We start from the raw sequence: 16,697 nt of genomic DNA, 5'->3' as shown, positions 1-16,697 counted from the left end.
TCTTAAAAACCAGGTCAAATGCATAAAACAGTTCAAAAAGTTACTGAGGAGAAGAATGCTTTAAGAAGCAGAATTGACCAGATGGAAAAAAGAGATACAAAAGCTCTCTGAAGAAAACAAATCCTTCAGATCTAGAATGGAGCTAAAGGAAGCTGCTGACTTTATGAGAAGTCAAGACACAATACTTCAACAGCAAAAGTGTGAAAAATTAGAAGAAAATGTGAAATATCTCATTAAAAAACTGCTCTGGAAAACAGATTCAAGAAAGACAATTTAAAAATTATTAAGATACCTGAAAGTCATGATCAGGAAAAGAGCCTTGACATCATTTTTAAAGAATTCCTACAGGAAAATTGCCCAGATATCGTAGAAGCAGAGAGCAAAATAGAAATTGAGAGAATCTACCAATCTCCCCCAGAAAGAGATCCAAAAAAACCCCTAGGCATATTATAGCCAAGTTCCAGAACTCCCAAGTCAAAGAGAAAATATTACAAGCAGCCAGAAGGACACAAATCAAATATTGTGGAGCTGTAGTCAAAATCACACAGGACTTAGCAGCAACTACATTAAGGGCTCATAGGGCTTGGAATATAATATTCCAGAAGGCAAAAGAGCTCAGAATGTAACCAAGAATCAACTATCCAGCAAAACTGAACATCCTTTTCCAGGAAAAAAAATGGACTTTCAATGAACCAGGGGAATTTCAATTGTTCCTCTTGAAACAACCAGAACTGAACAGACAGTTTGATCTTCAAATACAGGACTCAGGTAAAGCATAGAGAATGGAGGAGAAGGGTAAAATATGAGGGACTTGATGATGAACTGCATGTATTCCTGCATAGAAAAATGATACTCATGATACTCATAAGAAACTTCCCATTTAATAGAGCAGGTAGAAGGAGCTTTTATAGATGAAGCACAGAAGAGAGCTGAATTTGAAGATATAATATATTGTAAAAATGTAGTCAATTGCTAAAAGGGAAATATAATGGGAGTAAGAGAAAGGAGAGGTGGAAAAGGCTAAGGTATTTCATATAATAAGCTTTTTTTATTATAATGAGCTATTGCAATGATATGGAAGGGGGAAGGCAAGGGGGAATGAGGGAACCTTAGCTCTCATCAGAGGTAGCTCAGAGAGGAAACAGCATATATACTCAATGGGATATAGACATCTAGAGTAAGAAGGAAAAAATAGGGACAGGGGGAAGGGGGGGAATGTGAGTGATGGAGGAGAGGGTGGACTGTGAGGGAGAGTAGTCAGATATAACACATTTTCTTTTTTTACTTCTTGAAAGGGACTGGGATTGGATGGCCTGTCCCAGACCACAGGGCCAGGTGGTTGCTGGGCCTTAGGGGTGGTATGTGGGCTCAGGGTCTCTTGGCCCCAGGACTGGTGATCAGTATGCTGCACCACTCAGCTACCCAACAGTGCATTTAAGAAGAGGGACAGAGTGAAAGGAGAGAGAAAATATAGTGTATGGTAGTGAGGAAGTATGAATGGAGGGAGCTGCAATCAGCAATGGCAACAGTGGAAAAACATGGAAGTAGCTTTTGTGATGGACTTATCATAAAGAATGTGATCTACCTGCAACAGAGTTGGTGGTGATGGAACACAGACTGAGGCATTATTATTATTATTATTATTATTATTATTATTATTATTGTTGTTGTCATTGTTGTTGTTGTTTTGTTTTGTTTTGTTTTCCACAGGGCAATGGGGTTGGGGTGACTTGGCCAAGGTCATACAGTTGGGTGTCTGAGTCCAGATTTGAGCTCAGGTGCTCCTGAGTCCAGGGTTGGTGCTCTGTTCACTGCACCACCTGGCTGCCCCTATTATTATTTTTATTCAAATTTTTATTTTTTTATTTTTATTTTTTCCTCTTTATTTTCCTTATTTATTTTCCTCTTTATTGCTCATGAGGGTCTATATTTTTTGGGGGGTATTATGTTTACTGTTAAACAAGAATATTTTGGTAATGTATAAAAAAATCATTTGTTCAAAAGTAAAAATAAATATAATAAAAAAAGAAATTTATCACAAAGCCCAAAGACTCTTACCTCTAAGTTAAAAAATGTATCTTATTCTGTAATTTTGTTATTGCATGTACTTAATTTTTTCCTTAAGGAAATGATTTCTATCTCAATATGTTCAATTTGGATCAATGTAACAATGTAAGAAACAATGTAAAGACTATCAGATTGCCTTCTGTGGAGGGTGGGGGAGGAAAGTGAGATTGGGGGGAAATTGTAAAATTAAAAAAATAAATAGAGGTGGCTAGATGGCACGGTGGATAGAGCACTGGCCATGGAGTCAGGAGTACCTGAGTTTAAATCTGGCCTCAGATACTTAATAATTACTTAGCTGTGTGGCCTTGGGCAAGCTACTTAACCCCATGGCCTTGCAAAAAACCTAATAAATAAATAAATTTTAAAAAAATTTTCTTAAAATAAATTCATCATGGCTGCAATTAAGTTGAAATGCTGACAAATTAGGTGTTCTGGCAAATGACGATTAAGTATATTCAACTTTTAAATTGACCTTCCACAGTATGATAATTTCCACAGTATGCAAATCATCAACAGAGTTTTGGAAATTTCCTTTTCACTCCATATAAATGTCATTGCTTTATCTCATTCCCTCTTCTCTCAGAGAAGCCCAGTTCTCATCATGGAAGAACTGCACTAGCAATTATAGGGAGTAGCAAAGGTTTCCTGTGAAAAGCAAAACAATGTATTTTGAAGAAAGAGATTCCTTGAGGTAAGGGAAAATAGAGAATGCATTCCATTCAGGAGAAATAGAATGGTAACATTCCCTCCCATCTTAAAACACTAGTCTACAATAACCTTTAAATCCAGAACAAGAAAGCTTTCAAATCCTCATCAGTTCCCATGAGATTAATTGATTTTTCAATCATAATTCAGCAATGAATCTATTGAACATTTTAAACTAGATGTCATGGAGGCATGTCAAATGCCACATATCCAAAACTGAATTAATTCTCTTTCCTCCTAAACCACTACAATTCAAATTCCATTGTTTTTGTCAAGGGTACCAACATTCTTCTAGGCTTCCAGGTTCATGATCTTGATTTTATCCTTGATTCCTCATTATCCCTCTTCATAAATCCAGGTAAATCTTGACAAAATCTTCTATCTTACACTTTTCTCTTTCCTTAGTTCAAGTCCTTATCATTTTTTTATCCAGATTATTTCAACAACTGCCTTCCTAGTCTCATATCTATCACAACTCTCAGTTTGTCCTCCATGAAAATGCCAGAATGACGTTCCTTAGCCACAGAATTTATCATGTAACTCTCTTTCTCAACCAATTTTAACTTTTTTGGCTGTCCAATAAAATCAACTATCAGATCCTCTGTTTAGTTTTTAAATCCTTTACAACCTGGTCCCAAACTATTTATCAAGTCTCACTGGACATTTCTCTCCCTAATACATCATGTGATCCAATTAAACAAACTGATCTTCTCTTTTTTTTCCCTCATAGATTACACTTAATCTCCCATGACTATACTTTGCATTAGCCATACACCATGACTAGAATGCACTCCCTCCTCATTTCTGCCTCGCTGCCCCTGTCTTTATAAGACAGCAACTCATGCACCACCTTCTACTTGGAATTTTTGACTGATTTCTCCTAAATGCTAGTGCCCTCCCTTTCAAATTTTATTTATTTATTTTGTATTTATTCATTCATTGTTTAGATAGATAGATAGTCTATGTAGATTTATAGATGTAGTTAATTATTGTCTACCCCATTAGAATGTAAATTCATTGCCAAAAAGATTGTTTCATTTTTGGTATTATCTCCAGTAATTGCATGGTACCCAACATGAGAGAGTTGTTAAATAAATGCTTGTTAATTGATTGACATTCAAAATTTGATTCCTCTCCAGAGTATATTAAAAATAGATAACAGTGTTTTAAAGTTTTTCAAGTTATTCAAGGATTTTTACCTACTCCTTACTCCTCTCCCAGCTTTAGTCCTAATCTCCACTCTCTCACTAGTTTTCTTATCCTAGAAAATTTCTCGACACCTGCAATCTTATCCTCTAATAGTGACTCCTACCCAGAGTCTTCATTTTTGACCAATCCTAAAATCATGATCACTCCTTTACTTTATTCTTGATTCTCTGGACTTCTTTCTGCTTCTATATGAGTACCTGCCCTGATTTTTGTCTCTGTGTTATGTATTGTATTCCTTCATTAGAATGTAAACACCTTGGGGCGTCTAGGTGGTGTAGTGGGTAGATCATGGGCCCTGGAGTCAAGAGTACCTGAGTTCAAATCTGACCTCAGACACTTAATAATTACCTAGCTGTGTGGCCTTGGGCAAGCCACTTAACTCCATTGCCTTGCAAAAGAAAAAAAAGAATGTAAACACCTTGAGGGCAGGAGTTATGCTTTTGCTTAACACAGTACCTAGTATTAAATATCTGTTTGTCCACTACACACAATAGCTCATTTAATATTCATTATAATCCTATAAAGTAGATACTATTGTTTTATCCTCATTTTATAGATGAAACTGAGAATGAGATTGAGAGAATTTAAATGACTGTCATGGTCAAATGGATAGGAAATGTTAGAGGAAATTTGACCTATTCCTGCTAATTCCAATCTTTCAATTATTTTATGCTGCAACACCCAAAGCCAATTGTAAGGTGCTCATGTTCAGAGACCAATATGTTCTCCTTGGGAGTTCCATTCCAATAGGCATGGTTATGGTCTAAGTAGGTGTTGGCATCCTTCTGGTACATCTGTAGATGTTAAGAGGGAGGTGATATGAGTTGAAGACTGGAAAAATAAAATTAAAGAGAGAGTAGAGAAAATAGGAAATATATTTAGGTTCCCTGGAAGAGTAATGGCAGGAAGCTTCATTCCTGGTACCCAGAACATAGCAAGACTTTCTCCAATACTCCATCATACTCATCAATGGTTCTAGTTTCTCTAGAGCTCTGTCCTATTGGATCTGATGGGTGACCCTCTTCATTACTTGGTTGTGAAACTATCTATTTCTACTTGACTTTGAGCCTTGTGTTCTGGACCCTATTCATTTGTGTCCTCAGGAGATCAGTACTCCTTAAGGATCTTTCTGTATACCTGTGATATAGATGGGTTCTAGAGCAGGGTCTTGAACTCATCAAATGATTAGTCATTGATTATAACAGTTTAATCTATGAACTCTAGTTTGGTAGCATGATTTGAAACAGCCTCATGCCCCCCACCACACACACACACACACACACACACACAACACACACACACACACACACACACACACACACACACACACACACACACACTCTTATATTTAATACCAGAGGGAATCACAAGGAAATATATAGTCCTTTCATGGCTAAAAAATCAACAGGTCAATATGAGAGAAACAGTATTTCAAGTAGAAGATGTGTGAGTAGACTGTGAAAGTAAAACATCTTAAGATAGATGCAAAAACATCTTAAGATAAATGCAAGATCCATTGAGTAATACAGTACAACTGGAACATAAGATGAAAAAAATTAGAGGAAGTTGGAGGAAAAGACTCCAGGAAGATATGCAAACTTGAATGTTCACCTATAGGCAATGAAAATCCAGAAAAGCTTTCAATCAAGAAAGTAACCTGATCAGAAGTATTAATTAAGAAGATTTATCTGGCAAAAGTATATAGGAAGTGTTTAAGGGGAAAGATACTGGGGATAAAGTGACTATTTAGGAAACTTGGTATATGCATTCAGTTTTACTTGCAGACATTTATGGGGGGGGAAGGGGTTCTATAAACCCCTTAGAGAACAACTAAAAGTAGCAGAGTATAAACTCTATTGAACTTCATCCTGATATCATTAGCTGGAGACTTACCTTAGGTGATTCAGGTTTAATTGTTTCATTTCTCACTTTTTGTCTTTCTACCCTTGACTTAGATTCTCCCTTAGTATCTTCTAGTCTCCTCTGTAATGATCCTGGATTGTCTCTTGGATTTTGTTTTACAAAGTGGTAAAAGTTACATTTGGGTGACAGCTCAAGAAAGTCTGAAATCACATAATGATAAGGAGAAGGAAAAGAAAGGGATAGTGCAAGAGAGATTAGGGGAGTTAGTACTAAAAAGACCTGGTGATTGAATAGACATTTCAGGGGAGGAGTCAAGGATAATTTCAAAGCCTTGAAAAAAAATACCTTCATAGTCTATGAGACAATAAGTCCTAACAATAGGCAAAAAGAAAATGCAGATGTTACTGTCTAGTCCATTGACTTAAATTGAGTGATGAAGTATTTATTAAATGCTTACTATATACAAGAAAACTTGATAGTCCCTGCTAGTAAGAACCTTATATTCTTATGACAGAGAACCACACATAGATGAGAGCTAGAAAGGGAAATCAAGGCAAGGTTTAAAAATGACTATGAAGTTATTTGGAAATCTGTTTCTTGGCAAGATAGGCTAATACATGCCAGCATGGTTCTAGGGAGAGGGCAAGCAATCTGGTTTGGATTTACCCAGTAAGTGAAGCCTAAAAGAGCTAGATCTTGAACTCATCAAATGATGAATTCTAAGCCTACTGAGAGAAATTAGGTCAATGGGAAAGCCTACTGGTCTAGAAGTCATAGAATTATAGATTTAGAGCTGGAAGAGCTCTTTAAGGTTACTTCCTCATTTTAAGAGAGACTAATAAGGATGATATGAGTTGTCCAAGGTTGCCCAGCTAGTATCAGTCTTTAGACTTTAAAGCTGACACAGCAAAGAGAACTCTGTTCTAAATCTGACTACCCCATTAACTACTTGTGTGACCTTGGAAAAGTCATTTAATCCATTTGAGGCTTGGTTTTCTTCTATGGAACATGAGGGTCGATCCTAGGTGACCATTAGTAGGTCCTCTGGGGTTCAAAGTTTAAGTATACTCACCATAGAAAGTAGGAACAGATCTCAAAGCTGACATATTAGATGACTTCAAGTTCATGGAGTCAAACCAGTCATCTCAACAGTATTTTCAAATTAAAGGTATATAAATGCCAGAGCTTTAATAGGCCGGGAATTTTTGTTAGAAGGCAGGACTAAACAGGCTACTAGAAAAGAATCTTTTCTTGCTTTCTACTTAACAAGACAGACAAATTACATTTTCAAGTCCTTTTGAAGAAGATTGGCTAAGATATTTGGGGTTTTGGTCTTAAAAAAAATTCTTAAATTCTGAAGATCATAACAAAACAATTGGCAAAAGACGGGCCTGCATTTGCTGACAGAAGAGGCTGGGCATTTCAGCCCCAGTGTGTTTTATAAAACAATACCAAAACAAAGGCCCAGCAAGAGAGGCACTGCCCAGGAAGCCCAGCAGGCCTTTAATCTTAGCAGTGGGCAGGAGAAGGGAAGAGGTTGCGTGAGCGTCAATAAGTCATTAAATCTCCAATTTTCTGCCTTTCCTTGAGGCCTGCATTTGCTCCCTGTGGGACTGCCAGGAAAATGAGAACGTCACATGGGGAAGAGCTCAGAGCCGACGAGAAAATGCAGCAGCAAAGGGAACACTGTGTGTGGCCTCTTTTTGAGAGCTTGGAGCGTTGGGGGAGTGCTCAACAATATATGATGAATACAGACTTGTCTAAATGAAAGGCAGGTCCCTGTGAGCAGCTGCACCCTGTAGATGGCCATCTCTAAGTCAGAGACCCCAGTCTCTTCTGAAGTACTAAGTTAGGAAGTAATATTGGAAACAGGTTTTAAATCCCAGGCACTCTACTCTCAAATAGATTTGACCATTTCCCTAAGAGGAGCTAGGAAACTAGCCAGTTGAAAGAGAAAAAGTGATAGGGAAGAATGTAGTTCCAACACTTTTTTCAAATGATTGACCAGGAGATTTTCAGATAATTCAACCTGGGGAAGTAGGATATTTGAGGTTCATATATGCTTTTTGATTCATTGATTCATTGCTATAATCTTTGGAGATGATAGAGACACAGGGGACTTTCCTGCTTCTGCAAAAATAGAAATAAAACAAGTGTCTCTTAGACCAGGATGTATTGCCAAAAATAACATGTTGGGGGGGGGGGGATTTTTTTGAAAGGGTTAAGAACTCTGGTCAACACAATAACCAACTATGATTCCATAGGATTGCTGATAGAGTCTGCTACCCACCTACTGCCAGAGGTTGATAGATTCTGGGTGGAGAAATTATTAATAGTTTAAAACTGCAATAACACTTGTACCCTGGGGTGGGGGGAGTGGGAAGAGAAGGAAGGAACCAGGTCAGTGCTGAAATTTATTGTATACATATATTTTTATGAGTTTTAATTTTTCTTATTTTTCCTTGTTGGAGAAGAGTGTGAGAAGGAAGGAAGGAAGGAAGGAAGGAAGGAAGGAAGGAAGGAAGGAAGGAAGGAAGGAAGGAAGGAAGCATTTATTCAGCCTTTGCTATGTGGCAGGCACTATGATAAGCAGTTGTTATTTGAAAAGAATTTTAATTTTAAAAACTTGTTGAAAAAGTGAGAAATTAAGAAGTAGAATAAAAGATAAATCCAGATCACCTACTGAATGGTGATGGGAATCATACTTTATATCTCAATTTGTTTTTTGTCCAGGCCTATAATATCTCTGGTGTAGGAAAAATGCCAGTGAAGAAACTTGCATGAAAGTTGCCTGGAACAGTGAGAGGTTAAATGACCTGTCTGGTTAAGTGTCTGGGGCAGGATTCCAACTTACCTCTTCCTTACTCTAAGGTTAGTCTACCAACCATTATATATGCTATGCTGTCATTTTATATATTTCTCTTTGTCTTCCAGTACTTGACTGAGTTTATATATTATTTATGTTATTCAGATAATTGTAGTATTTACATATATATATTTATCTATCAATAATTATGGTACATATATATTATATTGATATTAGATAATCTTATGATTTATTGATAGATTGTATAAAAAGTAAACCCAGTATGAGTTCTCCAAGGCGATGAGACGAATAAGAAACTTTAAAGGATCGACCAAAAGGGAAGCCGATGATTTAGCATTTGAAAGAATATTGTGGCCTTTCTTTGAAAAAAAAATCTCATTAATTTAGAAGGGCTTCACAAAGAAGCCAGACTATATCATGACAGGACTAATCATAGCACTTTCCTTCAACCTCCCTTTTTCCTTCCCTTTTCCTCCCCACCCTTTCCCTTTTCTCTTTTGATTTTTTTGTTCTTAATGTTTGTTAGTTTTGCTTATGTGCTTCTGGTGGAAGTATTAGGGAGCCTCCTTTTCCTACATAAGAGCCATTAGCCTCCCTTCAGTAAGGCAGCCTGAAGAGGGATGGGGTGTTTTAGAGCCAGTGTTTTCCTGCAAGTATGCAGGATCCTCCAACAGGAATCACAGAAAAGGGAGATTGCATCATCTTCATTCCTCTGGTTCTGTTTTCTCTTTAAAATACTGACTGCATCCTCTCCTTCAATGGGATGTGGAATTGTAGATTAGAATTTTGGTTGAATAGGAAAAACTGCTTCCCAATGTTCTCTAGCTTTCCTTGGGACACAACCCAGGTATCATCTTACCTACAAGCCTTTCTACATTTTCTGATCTCCATCCCTTCATCCTCAGTTTTCTCTACTCTTTCCCTCCTAAAATACTTTGTATTTACTTTGCTTTCTCACATTCTATCATCTCCTTCCTTACTCTACCCCCAGGATAATGTAAAAAGGACATTACTGCTAGATTGACCTGAGTCAGAAAGATGAGTTCAAATTCAGCCTCAGATACCTAAACACTGAGTGATCCAGGACAAGTTGCTTGACCTTTGTCTGCCTCAGTTTCATCACCTTTTGAAATGGGGATAAGGATAGCGCCTGCCTTCCAGGGTTTATTGTGAGGATTAAATGAGATAATTATAAAGTTTGATAGAATGCCTAAGTGCTAAATAAATACTATTCCTAACATAAATGAGGGCAGTTTAGTTTCTCACTTAAGGGTGAATGGTTGACTAATTTGGGTGAGACTCTAGTGTCTCTGGGTAGCAAGGTGGTTCAGTGGAGAGAATGTCAAACCTGAACTCATGAATCCTGTTCCTGAGTACAAATCAGACCTCAAACACTTACTAGTGACCCTGGGCAAGCCATTTCACCCTGTTTGTCTCAGTTTCCTCTCCTGTAAAAATGAACTGGAGAAGAATATGGCAAACCACTCCAGCATCTTTTCCAAGAGAACTCCAAATGGGGTTTTGAAGATTGGATACTACTGAACAATAGCTTTAGTAAAGGATTTAGACAATGCTGTAGAGTGAAATTATAGAATCAGAGAATGTAGGGTTAAGTCCTTCCTCTGATAGACTACCTGTCCAATCACTGGATTTCTTCATCTGTAAGATGAAGTGGATGGATTACATAACCTCTGAGGTCCCTTCCTACTTTAGATCCATGGTCATAGAATCATGTGCTCATTTGCTAGTCAGAAAATATTTAATTGGGGTGGAGTGGGGGAAAATATAATAGGGATGAATCAGGAGAACCCTTGATTATTTGGCTATTCTACCCAATTAATTTTATGAGCTTACAGGGCTGCTGAGAAGATGACCAGGGAATGATGTCAGTCTATACCTTCCAAAGTGAAACCTCACTCTCTACTAGCTCCTCCATAGCTCAAAGTTCCAAAAGAAATCTGAATTAGAGTGTATTGTAGATGTTTGTATTATTCTCCTGATGAAGCTAATTAGATAATGAGATTTCAGAACCCAGCCTTCTCCATTTCTTCCTTCATGATCCTAGTGGTTGAGTTTCATTGTTTCATTCATATGTATGGTTACATATATTATGTATGAGTATACACATTTATACACATATATTTCATATGTGTATACACAAACACATTTTTTTTTGTGTTGTTCAGTCATTTCGGTCAGTTCAGTCAGTTCAGTTTCATGATCCTGTATGGGGATTTCTTGGTGAAGATACTGGAGTAGTTTGTAATCTTTTTCTCCAATTCATTTGACAGATGAAGCAACTAAAGCAAATAGGGTTCAGATTGACTTGCCAGGGCAGCTAGATGGTGCAGTGGATAGCGTACTGGCCCTGGAGCCAGGAGTACCTGAGTTCAAATCTGGCCTCAGACACTTAATAATTCCTTGGCTGTATGGCCTTGGGCAAGTCACTTAGCCCCATTGCCTTGCAAAAACCTAAAAAAAAAGAAAAAAAAGATTTATTTGCCCAGGATTACACAGTTAATAAGGATCGTAGGTCAAATTTGAACTTAGATCTTCCTGACTCCAGGTTCAGTGCTCTATCCACTGTATACCTCCTACCAGACATACATGCATACACACACGTACACACACACATGTGTGTATGTATCTTCATGTCCTTGAATCACTGTGTATATGTATGCATATAAACATATAACTATATGTGTATGAATATATACATATATAAGCAAAAGGTAAACTATGAACCAAACACTGGCTTATTCCCAGAAAAGTTAGGTAGTACAATAGAATAAATGATGAACTTTTAGTCAAGAAGGACCTGTATTTGAATCCCACTTCTAATATTTATTAGTTGTTAGATCATTAGCAAATAACCTCTCTTGCCTCAATTTCCTCATCCATAAAATGGGAATTAGTAATACCTCTAGTGCCAGGATCACAGGGTTATTATGAAACTCAATGGAGAGAAAATATAAATAAAGTGCTTTATAACTAAGTGATTGCTGACCATTATTCATTATTCCTTCATTGTAATATGACAGAAGAATCTACCTGAGCAGTTTCTCTTTCAATTCTATATTCATCATAGGATTCCAGGGAGGTAAGCAACCTTCATCAACCCTGCAAAGAAGGAGCATCCATAACATAGGGAATGGAAATTTTCATGCCAAAATGAAGTTCAAGATATATATGGCTGAAAGCAAAGAGATGTTCCTTATAGGAAGAAGTCTTGTGTTGACTGTCATCTCCTCCAAACTCCCCCAGGACAGAGCAGAAAGATATAAAATAACTATCCTGGGAACCTGTTTCTGGGGGAGAATTATGCCATGTGTGATACTAGGAGATAAAAGTGCTCTATCAGGGACTTAATGAACAATTAATATAGAGGGAGGTTGAGATCATGGAAGAAGAACTTCTTCCTGACCCACAGCTGGTGACCAGCCTAGGCTCTGAAGCATAGAGATTGATAGCCCTTGTAATTATGTCCCTACCTAGCGGAACTGCAGGTACTGTCCTGATTCAAACAACTCCTTTATCCTTTCCAAAAGTTATTTGCTCCAATGATCAGCAGAAGCAAGGAAGGAGCAGGGGTCAACCCTGTAGACAGAGGTAAATGAAGCTTAGGACATGTTTGGGGGGTGGGGTGAGGAATGGTAAGCATCACCGAGATCTCATCAAATACTTTAAATAAGTTTAGATCAAATCCTCTAACCTTTAGGTGGTTTTTATACAAACAGTCCGAATTAAGCAGGTCTCCATATTAAGTGTTCTAAGAATCATGGAGATTCATCACTCTGCATTCTCAGCTAGGATCCAAGAAATGAGTTGAATTGCTCCCAGATGAGGGATGAGTTTTTCTTCTCCCACAAACAAGGGCCTTGAGAGAATGGGTTTCCACTTCAAAATATGAAAGTGCTAAGAGCTCATATGGCAAAGGGCCACCTTCTGATTCTAGGACCATGGAAGACGTTTCTCTTTGGGGAATCCTCATCTAGTTCTCCTTGGGTGCAGTGTTCTTCTGGAGGCAAAATTTTGGTGCCTTTATGCATCTCTTTTCTCTTCCAAAGTCACAAGTCCTGAAACCATTATTATTTGCAGGTGATTCTAACTAAAGTCTAGTTCTAGCTAGACCATGGATGGCTATGGACCTGTGAAGAATAGTAGATAAGTATACTACAAAGGACAAAGGAGAGGTCAAAGATGGTTGTAATCTGGCTGCAACATATAAGAAGGGAGAAATGAAACAAAGACAGTGACCAGGGAAATGCATGGTTGTATCCAGTTCCAAATGTATACCCATTTAATAACATTGCTAAAGTTGCTTTTACCAAGACCTTTATTTAACCTGAATGTGATTCTATTTGAAAATAATAAAACTTATCTTTCTTTTAAAATATTATATGATTCAGATTTTTCAGTAATTCAGGTTTCTCCTTGCCTCCTTGTTAGATGCATGCATTAAATTTTCCTAATATATGGGTTGGTTATGTGTTGAGCATAAGAAAGCCAAGGGCACTGGTATCCTAACGTTTCTAGAGACAATGTGAAATTCCCCTAGTATATTGAGCCCTAGCTTAGTCTATGCAAATTTGTGGTAAAAAAAACAAGAGACACAATTAGCACCAATAAGTAGGTAACTATCTATGACTTTAAGTTAAAGCACAGTTGCTAATATGCATTAATAAAGGAAGTTTCCACACTGATAGCTCCCTACCTTAATGAAATCATGTTTGAACCAAAAAATAGATAGATAGATAGATAGACAGACAGATGGATGAAAGAAATATATAGATACACATTTGTCAGAAAATCTTTCTTTCAATATTGTGTGTGTATATATTACACATATTCCTACACACACACACACACACACACACACAGAGACATTCTGCTTAGAACAACAGCTTGGAAGGATGGATGAGGGTGGGGCAGGTATGAAAAGTATTGAATCACTTGCCTAGATCCAAGAGAAGTTTCTGTTGCTAATAGAATCTTTTTTAATTTAAACCTGATTTGCTCTTGAAAAGAGGTGGCAGTTCAGTGATACTCAAATAAGGCTTGTATTCCTCCAATTCTCAGAGAAGTTTATAGAGAAAGAGGAAAGGTTAAATTATGTATGACCTAGCTAACTAGAAGCAGTAAGGATAGAGGAAAAATAAACTTGCAACCAAGTCAGAGGGCACAATACCCCTTTTGCTTGCACTTTCAGCTAAAAGCTACCCAATAGTTTAGTTTTGTATTTCTCTCTCTCTCTCTCTCTCTCTCTCTCATCTCTGTCTCTGTCTGTCTCTCCTTCATATCATATATAACTCGCTCTATTTCCATTCTCTTTCATTTATTAAAAAATGAATGGACAGAATATTATTGGTCATAGCTCTTTCTTCTCTACCATCTCATTTGATTTCTAATTATGAGACCACCTGACATGTCAAATTAGTCTGTCCCATGGATACTCTAGGACAGAATTCAATTTTTAAGTTAATTGTATCTTATATATACATATATATTATATATATATGATATATATTTACCTTTGCTTTACTTTTACCTATATCATATGTATTTACCTTTGCTTATGCCTTTAGTGTTCTCATTAAACTTTATATTATCAATTTGTAGAAGTGATTATTGGTAGCACCATATTTTTGTATTAAGATAAATTTTTTTTCTGAAATTACATGAACTTACCACTGTCCATTAAAAAACACCCCTTTCCTCCCACCCCTTCATTTATTCACTTCCTTATTAAAAAATAATCATCTGAATTCTCTACTTGTCACTTCCCAGAGATATCAGGAGGTTCTGACAAGAAAGAGAAGTGAAATGAGTCCCTAAATTCCTTCTCAGAATACTGCTCCTAATATTTTTCCCCCTCCCCCGCAATAGCTACCCTATATATGTTCTGCTTTTATCCAAAATTCTACCAGAAAGAATTCATTCTTGTAAATTAAAATTGTCCATTGGTTAAATGCAAACATATTCATGGGAAGTATAACACTCAGTGATGCTGCACTATGAATTACTTTAACACTTCAGTCAATGTGGATAGCAATGTTGCCAATATTATTCTGACCAAGCTATAAGCACTGTCAAATTATGAAAAGAAAATCTCACAATGCAGTTGTCATTAGGTGGAACTGTCATTTATGGGAAACATATCTTGAATGTGAGGCAATATAATGAGTGATTGTATATTTTTCTAACTTTATTTATACTGGCAAAGCATGTCTGTTTTTATAGCATATTAGCCAAGAGATCATTTTGATTAAATAGTATAGATTTTGCTTATTTTAGGCAGAGTTTGATCATTTTTACTATTTTTCTTAACTATTCTTGTTTGTTTTGTTTTCTTAAATTAAATTTTATAGCATTTTTGGACAGTTGTCGACTTATTGTGGTTGTAGTCATAAAACCTTTGAAATGTGCTTTCTACAGTTTGCCAATATGCCTATTTGTGTGGTTACTTTTATTTTGGCAGTTTTGAAATGTTTCGTATTAAATAACTAAATATTTAGATTTTAGCAAGGTATTTGACTAAATCTCTCAAGACAGATATTTTAATGAAAAAGATGGAGAAGTGTGGGCTAGACGATAATATAGTTCAGTAGACTTAACAAATTACTGGTTAAATAGCCAACTAGTTAAATTACTGGACCCATAGGAATGCTCATTAATGGTTTGCTGTCACCCTAGAAGAATATCTTTAGTACTATGCTACAGAACTCCACATCTGGTCATATCTCAGCAACTTGATAAAAGACATAGGAAGCATGCTGATCAAATTTACGTAAGGCTTGGGAAATAGCTAATATTTTGGATGTTAAGATTACAGTCTAAAAGATCATCACAGGTTAAAATTATATCCCTCTTGAAGTCAGGAAGACTTGAGTTTAAATCCTGTCTCATACCCTTACTAGTACCTAAGCAAGTTACTTAACCTCTCTTGGCCTCACTTTCTGCTTCTGTAAAGATACTAATAAAATTATAAATTGGGAGGAAGGGAGAGCATTTTCTTTAGGTCCCTTTCAGTTCTAAAGCTATGTTGCTATGATCTTACATTTAGATCAAACTGAATTATTCACTATCTCCCATACATACTCCATTTCCCCAATATTCCATTCTTATGGTATAATTGTTCCATTGCCTTGAAATGCTCTTTCCCCCCAATCTCTAAATTATGAATTCCTACTCATATTTAAAAGTCTGAACTCTAATGCTATATTTTCCATTAAACATTCTGAGATTTTTCTCATTCCCAAATGATTCATCCTTACTTGGACCTTACATAACATCTTGTTTGAACCTTTCTTTTATGCTTATTTTGTCTAATTCTAAATTTTAGCTAATTTTATATTAGATTACATTTATTAGTCTTGCAAGCAAAATCAGTCAACAAACATTTATTAAACATTTTCTATGTGACAGCATTTTATTAAGTGATGAAGATGAAAAGAAAGTCAAAAACATGGTCCTTCTCCCCAAGAAGCTCATATTCTAATAGGGGAGAGAACTTGTACTTAATTGTACATGAGATATTTACAGTAAAAATAGAAGGTAATCTCTGAAGTACTATGTGATATCTGAAGGGAGAAGGTTATTATTGACAGGGATCTGATTGGATGAACAAACAATAGAACTTTTAATCTAGAGGTTTACCTATTTATTATCTAGAGAAGAACCCTGAGAAAACAGACCCTTTCCTATTCCCAAGAAGATGGTGAAGTCAAGGAGTATTTAAGTGAAGAATACGAAGAAAGGGCAAGGGAAGTTGTCAAAGTCAAGTTTTGCCTAGACTTGACCCAGCTGAAACTACTATAGAGAAACATGGGGCATAGATTTCAAGTTGGAAGAGAATTTAGAGAACCTAGTGAAATTTCAAAATTTTTCTTTGGGTTTTTCATGCCTCATAATCTCACTTTATAGATTATAATTAGCATGAGAACAAAGATTGTGTTATTAAAAATCAGTCTCTCTCAGAACCTATCAGCATATGGTACAAAGTAAAATGTTCATTAAGTGTTGACTT

The sequence above is a fragment of the Macrotis lagotis genome, chromosome 5, assembly GCF_037893015.1.
Source record: "Macrotis lagotis isolate mMagLag1 chromosome 5, bilby.v1.9.chrom.fasta, whole genome shotgun sequence".
Taxonomy (NCBI): domain Eukaryota; kingdom Metazoa; phylum Chordata; class Mammalia; order Peramelemorphia; family Peramelidae; genus Macrotis; species Macrotis lagotis.
This window is presented reverse-complemented; position numbering follows the sequence as displayed.